Consider the following 8,916-nt stretch of genomic DNA (forward strand, 5'->3'; position numbering starts at 1 on the left):
CAGATATAATTCATTAATGGAGTATTTTTAATGTGTGGTTTGCATGCTACTGAAATATATTTCATTATGTATTTCATTATACCATGCATTACTGATGCTGGATGGTATTTCTTTACTGTAGGTACAGTGTTAAGATATATACATATATGTATGCTTATGCATGTATATATATATGCTGGTGTGTACTTATACATGTGTATCTGTTTTACATGTGTATATACATGCCTGTATGTTTTTCTACATATATATGTTGTACGTGTGTATAAATACATGCTGGCATGACATGTGTGTATGTGCATATACAAACATATACCATACATGTGTGTACATACTGGTATGCAGTATTTGACATATACTGTTGATATGTACTTCTCTAGACATGTACTATTGCTATATGTGCATTGCCATGTTATTAAAGGAGACTTTATATATATATATATATATCTCATTATTATATGCCAGTCTATTATGTGTGCTATAAGAGTGTACTAGGGTCCAAGAAGCCTTTCCTCCTGATGTTAGTTTTGCATATATCTTGTGTGTACATAGTTCCCATTAGAAGGTGAGCCCCTTGAGGGCAGGCACTGGTTATTTTGTTTGTTTGCTTTTGTTTTTCTTTATGATCGTATCATGGATATTATACACTACTATACACATTGTATATAATACTGCATAGCATTATATAGAGTAAACTTCATGTTAAAGATACACTGTAGTTTTGCTGAGCTTGTGTTAATGACGCGAACTACGTCATGTTAATGTTTTGTATACCCCTCAAGAGATTTTCAGGGACTGCAAATTTTTCACGGAGGGGAAGATAGTGCTGTTTAGACTTCAGCAAAGCCAAAGGTCAGAAGGGACAAAGATAGAGGCACTAAAATTAATATCTATTCAGATAAAAAAGAGTCATTCCACACCTTGGAAAGTGTCAGAGGCTCAGCTAGTTCAACTGCATATGAACAGTTCAGCAAAGACAATGAAATTGCCCCAGGGCACAGATTTCCTCCTTATGTCTGTAGCCAGGAACTTGTCTTCTTAAGGCTCTAAAAAAATCTGGGAAATGCAGCTGGCTGGTCACCACAAGGATGTGATCCTTCACTGAGGGAACTATGTTCTGAACTGGAAAGAATTGTAGAGGTGGCTATGCCTCTCCCACTTCTTGCTTGGAGGTGACAAACATTGGAGTTAAGGCCTCCAAATTGATCAAAAGGAAGAGGCTTCTGAAAGGGTGTGCTGATAAATGTTTAACAATTAGCTGTCCTCAACCCTCAAAAAAACCACACCTGCATAACACACTTTAAAGTTTAATCTGTATTCTTAACATTTTATCCAACACTTTCTTAAGTCTAGACAATCAACAAAAAAAAATAAATCAATCTCTGATTTATAGTATCTGTCAATTTCTCAGGTATAAATGCTCATACTGAAAATTTAACAATTGACTCTCACTAGGCGGTTTGAACTGGCTTCAGCACACTCCTGGGCTTCTGCCAATCCCAAGCAAAAAAAAAATGTTGCCCTTGCTGAAAGAGCACAGTAACTCTCCAGCTGAAAAGAGAGCAGTAACATTAGAGCTTAAAAGAGGACAGTGACACCCAGCTGAATTTGACTGCTTATCCAAGACTGAGCCCAGAGAGTCCAGCACCTTGATCTGCCTGTCAGAGACACCACACCCTGTGAAGAACCCAATGGCTAAGCATTGTGCTTGCCCCAGCCCAGCAGCAGCTGCCCAGTTTCCAAGTGATCTTCCCAGCCTAGTCGGGTGGCAGCCCTAGTCCAGCAGTTAAGCATCTTGCTCAGCCCAGTCCATTGGTAGATCAACCCATCCAGCTAAGATGTCACATTGAGAGAAGCAAAACCAGATGAGCTACCTGTCCAGAAGAGAAGCTTCATTCTTTGAAGAACCAACCCAACCTAGCAATGCAGTGATGAATCCATTGCCAGTGCCTCACTTCACAGTGCCTTATTACTATCATACTTTAATTTTGTGCCTACTCTTTCACGTCTGGACTCTGTGTATCTTTGTGGGAGAATTTATTCCAAGTTGCTAGGGGGAAATGCTTTGTAATTATTGTTCATGCCATGTCATTTGAGTAAATACTTTTCTAAAATCTAATTGTGTCTACTGGCTGACTGTTAGGAAGGAAACAAATAGTTATTAAACACCTACTATGTTCCAGGAACTGTGCTAAATGCCTTGGAAAATAATATCTCATTTGATCATCACAATAACCCTGGGAGATAGGTGTTATTATTATTCCCATTTTACAGGTGAGGAAACCAAGGCAGACAGTAGTTAAGTGACTTGCCCAGGGCCACACAATAAATAAATGCCACATTTGAACTCAGGTCTTCTTGGCTTTAGGCTCAGCACTCTCTTTACTGTGCCATTTAGCTGCCTAGGTATGAACAGGAAGTACATAAAGGAAGGCTTATGAGATACAGTGTTGGGAGTAGTCACTCACCCATAGAATCTAAGATAGAAGTTACTCCTCTATAGACCCAAACTTCCAGTGTGAATGTGAGTACAAATTAAGGAAGTGAGTCTAGAGTAAGGGTTACATATGTATTTATAATTTCTCTGCAACTTAGCACATAGTCTTTTTTTTAAAGGTACTATATGGTGCTGAGGAATATGTATATCACTTAATGTTCCCATTCATAATATGTGATGTCTGTCATATCTATCTTCTCTAATACTTTGTTCAGTCCTATATTTTATTTTTAAATTTCTCTTTCTCTTCAATTCTTCCAGTTCAAGGTTTATTAAAGACTCATACATTTGTTGTGTTTTTCCCCCAATTCAGTTAATTTGCTATGCCATTTGGTACATATATGTTCATTAATCTTATTGGTTTATCATCTCGGGTCCCTTTAAGTATGATATAGTTTCCTTGTTTACTTCTCTTCATATTGTGCATTTTTATTTTTGCTTCATCTAATACCATGATTGAAAATTCTTTCTTTTTGGTAATCACCTGATTCATAGTCATTTTTCCCCTAGAATTTCATTTTAATTCTGTTACTATTTTTTAGATGTTTCTTGCATATAGAACATTGTTGGGTTTTGTTTTCTTATTCATTCTGCCAGTCTCTTTTCTTTTTCTTTTTTTAAAGCAATTGGGGTTAAGTAACTTGCTCAAAAAGTTACACGGCCAGTTATTTTGTGTGGGTGTTAAGTATCTGAGGCCAGAGCCAATCCTGGTCTCCCGGACTCCGGGGCCGGCATTCTTACTCACTGTGCCACCTGGCCACGCCAGTCTCTTTTCTTTATAAGCCTAATTTATTCACATGTAAAGTTATGATTGCTAGACTTGTATTTCCCTCCATTTATTTATTTATTTTTGGCATTGATTTTTATCCCATTTCTCTTTGTTAATATTTTGTCCCTGTGACTCATTTTGCTTAAGCTACTTTGATAATAACCTATTCCCGTGGGCTTTCCCATTTGATTCCAATTACCTGCCCTATTCCAAGTTCTTTAACCTTACTCAAATTTTTAACTTCTTTTTGTTTCTCTATCCAATCAAAAGTGAATGGTTCAAAAACCTTACTTCTTCATCTCCTCTCTTCTCTTATTTTAAGTAACATTGCTTCATTTTCCAAGAAATTTTCCTTTGATTTGTTTACTTATTTTTTCATCCCTGCCAATGTTTTCTTAATTTTATTCACTCGTTCATGGGATTTACCCACAATTGTTTTTTCTTTAGTCTCTGTCTCCATCTCTGTCATGAGAGGAAGGATTCTGAAGTAACCAAATTTAAGCTCCCTCTTCTTTTTGTTGCTTAGTCATTTTTCAGTCATGTCCAACTATTTGTAACTCCATTTGAGTTTTCTTGGCAAAGATACTGGAGTGGTTTACCATTTCCTCCTCCAGCTCATCTTATACATGAAGAGACTGAGGCAAACAGGATGAAGTGACTTGCCCAGGGTCACACAGCTAGTAAGTATCTGAGAGCAGATTTGAACTCAGGAAGGGGAATCTTCCTGACTCCAGTCCCATATTCTATCCACTGCAGCACCACCTAGCTGCCCCTGCTCCCTTTTCTCCCCCACTTCTGTTATAGCCTTTGCAGAGCTTATAGGAGCCTTGCTGTTTTCTTCTGTGCCTTGCTCTTAGAAATATCATCTCACAGAGAAGCAATGCCAAATGGAAACAGTGTCATGTCATTCTGTGTTTGAAGTTATGAGACTAGGTCCTAACTCCTGCCCTTACCATGATCACTCTCCACTCCTAAGACCAGATGATAATATATGATTTTATGTCTGTCCTACCCATTCTGGGCATTGGCTGTCCTTGGGAATTCATGTATCCCTCTCTCCTGGGATGTGATGCAGATCTTGGAGGAACAAACCTTTTCTAGAGAAGGTGGTTTCCTAATGGGCAAATCCCATCTTACACCCACACCACCCCATGAAATTCACTATAAGTTCCCTTTTTATTACCACACACACCCCTTCTCCCCCATGGGAATATTCTTCAGGAGGGCCTCTCTTTTCCCCCAGCCCCACTCCAGGCCCTCCCCTCCACTGCTTTTCATTATATTCTCCCACAATCACCTCTCGTTGAGATACTAAATTCTTATCATTTCTGGATTTACCTAATCCCCTCTATCTCTTACCTCCCTTCTCTTCATTCATGCAACTTCCTACTGTGTTATCACCTCCCACAAGACACTGATTCCTTTGTAGGGGTTCAGGGGATTGAGTCCATAGAGTACTAATTCATCTCTCCACCTTTCCCTTTGCTTGCTATCCTTAAATCTTACATTTTTTTGCCCCTTGATGGTCCCTCTTTGCTCTTTTCATAATTCAATATCTTTGTTTAAGTAACCTGTAAATCTGAGAGAATTAATTACACTACTTAATCTTTTCTTGATAATTGTGCTTGGTTAGCTTTCACATGTTTCTGTAATTCTGGGGGGTGTTTGCAAGTTAAATGATCTGCCTATCTTGGGTTTTTAAATTTTTTTTGCTCTTTCTCTGTATTTTTCTGGTTTGTTTTGTTTTTTAGGCTCACCTCTAATGCTTATCTTTTGTTCAAGGTCCATCTTTTTTTGTGTTGACCATTGGGCTCAGCTTTGCCATCTACATTATTTGGGGCTGCCACTTCACCTCTTTTTCTTTTTGGAATCTCCTCTTACATTCTCTTTTCTGATTTCTCATCTTGGTTTATTAGAATTACCTTTCCTTCATAGGTAACCTTTCTCTCTTCAACTTTTTGGTTTTTCATTCTTTCTCTTGTATTTTCAACTCGCTTCTGGCTTTTCTTCTCACTCTTTGGCCCTTTACACTTCTGTATTGTATGTGCCCCTTTCCTCCTTCCCTAGCTCTACACCCCTCTACTCCCAATCCCTCTATTCACGGTGTGCATCCTCATCCCCTTCACATTGAGGTAGTTTGGACCCTGGGTTCTTGCCTAGAGTAAACTCTGGGTGAAAGAGCAGTGGCTTCATCTGAGTTTCCAGACCCCCCTTCCCAGTGCATAGAGTCTTCCTCTTTTTACATCCCCACTTTTCCTCCCCCTCCCCAGACCAATCACCTTTTCCTTTTCATGGCTGGGCAGAAGCAGAATTTTCCACTTCTTGTGGGGTGGGAATTCAGCCTCTGAGTCACCACCATAGTGGGACTAGGCAAGTATCCCCACAGTTGGACCCTGTCTCTTAAGCTTCACTTGCACTCGATGCCAGTGAAATGCAGAGTGGGTTGAGGGTGGACATGCCAAGTGGGAAATAGGAGCATTTAGATTGAGGTTATTTTATGATATTTTTACCTTGTTGGCTGTTCCTGTTTTGTCTTGTGGATTCAGATTTACCATAACTTAGGTTTTACCCTCTATCCGGCATGCATTCCTTTTTCTGAAGTTTTTGAGTGCTAAGGCTTGATTAAAACCACTATGTGACCATCTTACTGGTCCACGTGCTCAAAATCCTACATGACATGTTTTTCAATTCATCCTCTCTTATTTGCTCTTTCCATTTTCTGTACATGCTTTTTAAACATTTAATTTGGTTGCTTTCTTTAAACAATTCTCAATTTTCCTCCTCTTAAACAACAGTGGGAAGAACTGAAAGCAATGGGTGATAGAAATTCTGCCTCCATATTAGGAAGAACTTCCTAAAACTTAGATTCATTCAACAATGAAAAGAATAGTGTATTCCATGTCCCTGACAAGGCTGGATGACCAATCAGCCACTGATTATTTCAGGTTCAGGTTAGACTGAGGTTCCATCAAAATTTGAAATTCTATTATTTAGTTGGTACTAGAATTGGAGAAGTCCACATTATTTCCAATAAGTGGTTCTTTTTCATGTAGACTGGCCACAAGATAGAACATTGCTCCAAGTATCCAAGTCATTTCCCACCCTTCCCCCCACCCCCCAGACCCAGTGAAATGGGTACATTTTATGTGTGCAAGATCATGAGAATTGATCAATGCATGACATGAGATGTTTCTTGTAGAGGTTGGATGGGAGGCACTTGATGTATTGAACTGGTCCTGACAAAGGAAACTGCCTTTTGAACAGAAGATTAGGATTCTTAATGTGATTGTTGTTATGCATAGGAACATCACTGGAATTTTAATGGAAGCCTAATTGTATTTTCATACTGATACAGAAATTCTCCTTTTAAACTCAACTTTTCCAGAAATGTGCTATGAATGGAGAACACTCTGTGTTTTGAGTGAATGACTACATCGAGTGAGGTCGAGTCATACAGTCAACCCTATATTTGTGTAGAATCACTGTTTTTTATGGATTATACATATGCTCTGGGAGCTGTCCTTTCTCTACCCCCCCCAATTGTCCATCTGGTCCCACAAATGCTCCTTCCCTCCCCCTGTCCAATGCTCCCTGGGCAGGCTTCCTTCCCAGAGCCACATAGCATCTTGTTTACTTTCTTTGCCCCCTTGATGAGCATGATGAGTGGACAAAGGGAGATATAATGAAGGCAATCATTTTTCTGGTATTAATCTAAACCCCACTCTTCTGGCTGGGCTATCAGCAGACTTTGTTGCCAGCTCCTGACATTCAACTCTCTAGCCCTCTGGTCTCTCCCATGCAAAAATATCCTGCCTGCAAGAAAGGTAAACAATCTGCTTGTGTGATTGTTATCTTCCTCTGGTACAAGATAAAATGAAAAGGGGTCATATAAAGAGGACAGGATCAGTTTGCTGCCCCCCCCCAGCTCTTCAGTGAGGGGCTCTGAAGAAAACTGGAGCAGACTGCTGGTTGTAGTTTTCCTCACTAAAGATCTCTTCCCAGCCCCCCTCTATTTTTTGGCGGGGGGGGGGGGCTCAAGAACTGACTATCCAGGGGCAGCTAGGTGGCACAGCGAATAGAGCACCAGCCCTGGAGTCAACAGGACCTGAGTTCAAATTTGACCTCAGACATTTAAGACTTGCTAGCTGTGTGACCTTGGGCAAGTCACTTAACCCCAACTGCCCTGCCCTCCCCCCTCCAAAATGCCAAAAAAAAAAAAACCAACTGACTATCCCAACACCACTGGAGAGCCCTTAGAAAAGGAATGGCCTCACTGGGACAATCTATTCCCAGGCAAAGAAACTTTATCCCATTTCAAAACTCCCTGATTCCTTTATTCTTCCATAAGAAAGAAGTGACCAAAGCCAATTTCACCACATTAGGTGGTTTATAATCTAGTATAGAAAAGTTGAAAAAAAAGACAACACGCACACACAAATTGGGTTACATGAACACACATTTACTGCAAGTAGCTCTATGGAAAGCCAAGTCAGATAAATATGAACACTATACAGAGGTGCAAGTCAGTCTCCCCAAACAGCAAAGCAATGTGCTTACAGAGAAAACAACGTGACAATATTTACAATGTGTGGCAAAGGTTGAACAATTCAAAGCAGATTTGTGAAGCAGGAATAGCAAAATAACGAACAGTTTCCACCATACATGTTTTAGTTTGTACAGACAAAAGTTACTATGTCCGATAACAAATGAAATTTACAGATCACAAAACATCCATCCATCATTGGTGTTTCTGTACTATACAGCAGCGTCAACTGGCAGCTGGAAGGGAATATACATATATATGTGTGTGTATATATGTATATATTATGATATTTTAAAGATTTTCTTCCAGCGCAATACTGAATAAGTTATTTGTCTGTAAACTAAGAGATTCAAGAAGACTGCATATGTGCTCCGTACGTCGTACCTGTTTCTAAGTGTGTGTGTGTTGTGTTTGAGGTCACCTAGATATTCAGCATAGATTAGTGTTGCCCCTGTTGCGCGCTGACAGCCTCAGGCCCGAACATGGAAATAAAGTCATGTTAACATTCTTTTTTTCCCCACTCCACTTTTTCTTTTCACAATTCTGAACGATTAACAACACTTAAGTTACTTTTTTTTTTTTTTAAGGAAAAGACAGCTTGATAAAAGGTTGTCTAAACATCGCATTGTTAGAGAACAAATAAAGGCTACCTAGCACGATAGGATGGGGTTTAGAGAAGGAATCCAACTTTTTAAATGGGTGAGTCTATGCTCCAGTAGCAGCTAGTAAGTGTACCAACGATCGCCTTCAGCAAGATTCCCAAGAAGTGAGCTAAGGAGCTCAGCCTGCCACCCTCCAGACCACCACCACTACAAAGGGGTGGGGCATAACTCGGTTTGTCGATGATTGGCTTGTAGTTAGCACGTGCTTTAGGACTGCTCAGAAAAAAAGTACAAGTTATTTGACATCAAATAACGATTTTTTTAAAAGTTAGCATGTACTTTAAGACTGCTAGAAAATAGAAGTACATGTGACTTTTCATCCAGTGATTGTCTTGGGGGTATTTTGTTTTGTTTGTTTTGGTTAACATGTACTTTAAAACTGCTGGAAAACAGAAGTACATGTTATTTGACATCCAATGATTGTATTGGGTTTTGGGATTTTTTTTTT

General features: G+C 39.5%; 1 protein-coding gene across 1 annotated transcript in view; it reads right to left on the bottom strand.

The window, feature by feature from the left end:
- Positions 1-7,701: 7,701 nt before the first annotated feature.
- Positions 7,702-8,916, bottom strand: part of IRS4 (insulin receptor substrate 4) — a 35,907-nt gene continuing 34,692 nt past the window's right edge. The window contains exon 2 of the mRNA XM_069100422.1: positions 7,702-8,916. This exon is cut by the window's right edge and continues 3,002 nt beyond it. The gene's annotated coding sequence lies outside the window, so the exon portion shown is untranslated.

This window comes from Petaurus breviceps, unplaced genomic scaffold (genome assembly GCF_028583685.1).
Source record: "Petaurus breviceps papuanus isolate PSGF00001 unplaced genomic scaffold, PetGlider_PUasm1.0 400, whole genome shotgun sequence".
In the NCBI taxonomy this organism is placed as follows: domain Eukaryota; kingdom Metazoa; phylum Chordata; class Mammalia; order Diprotodontia; family Petauridae; genus Petaurus; species Petaurus breviceps.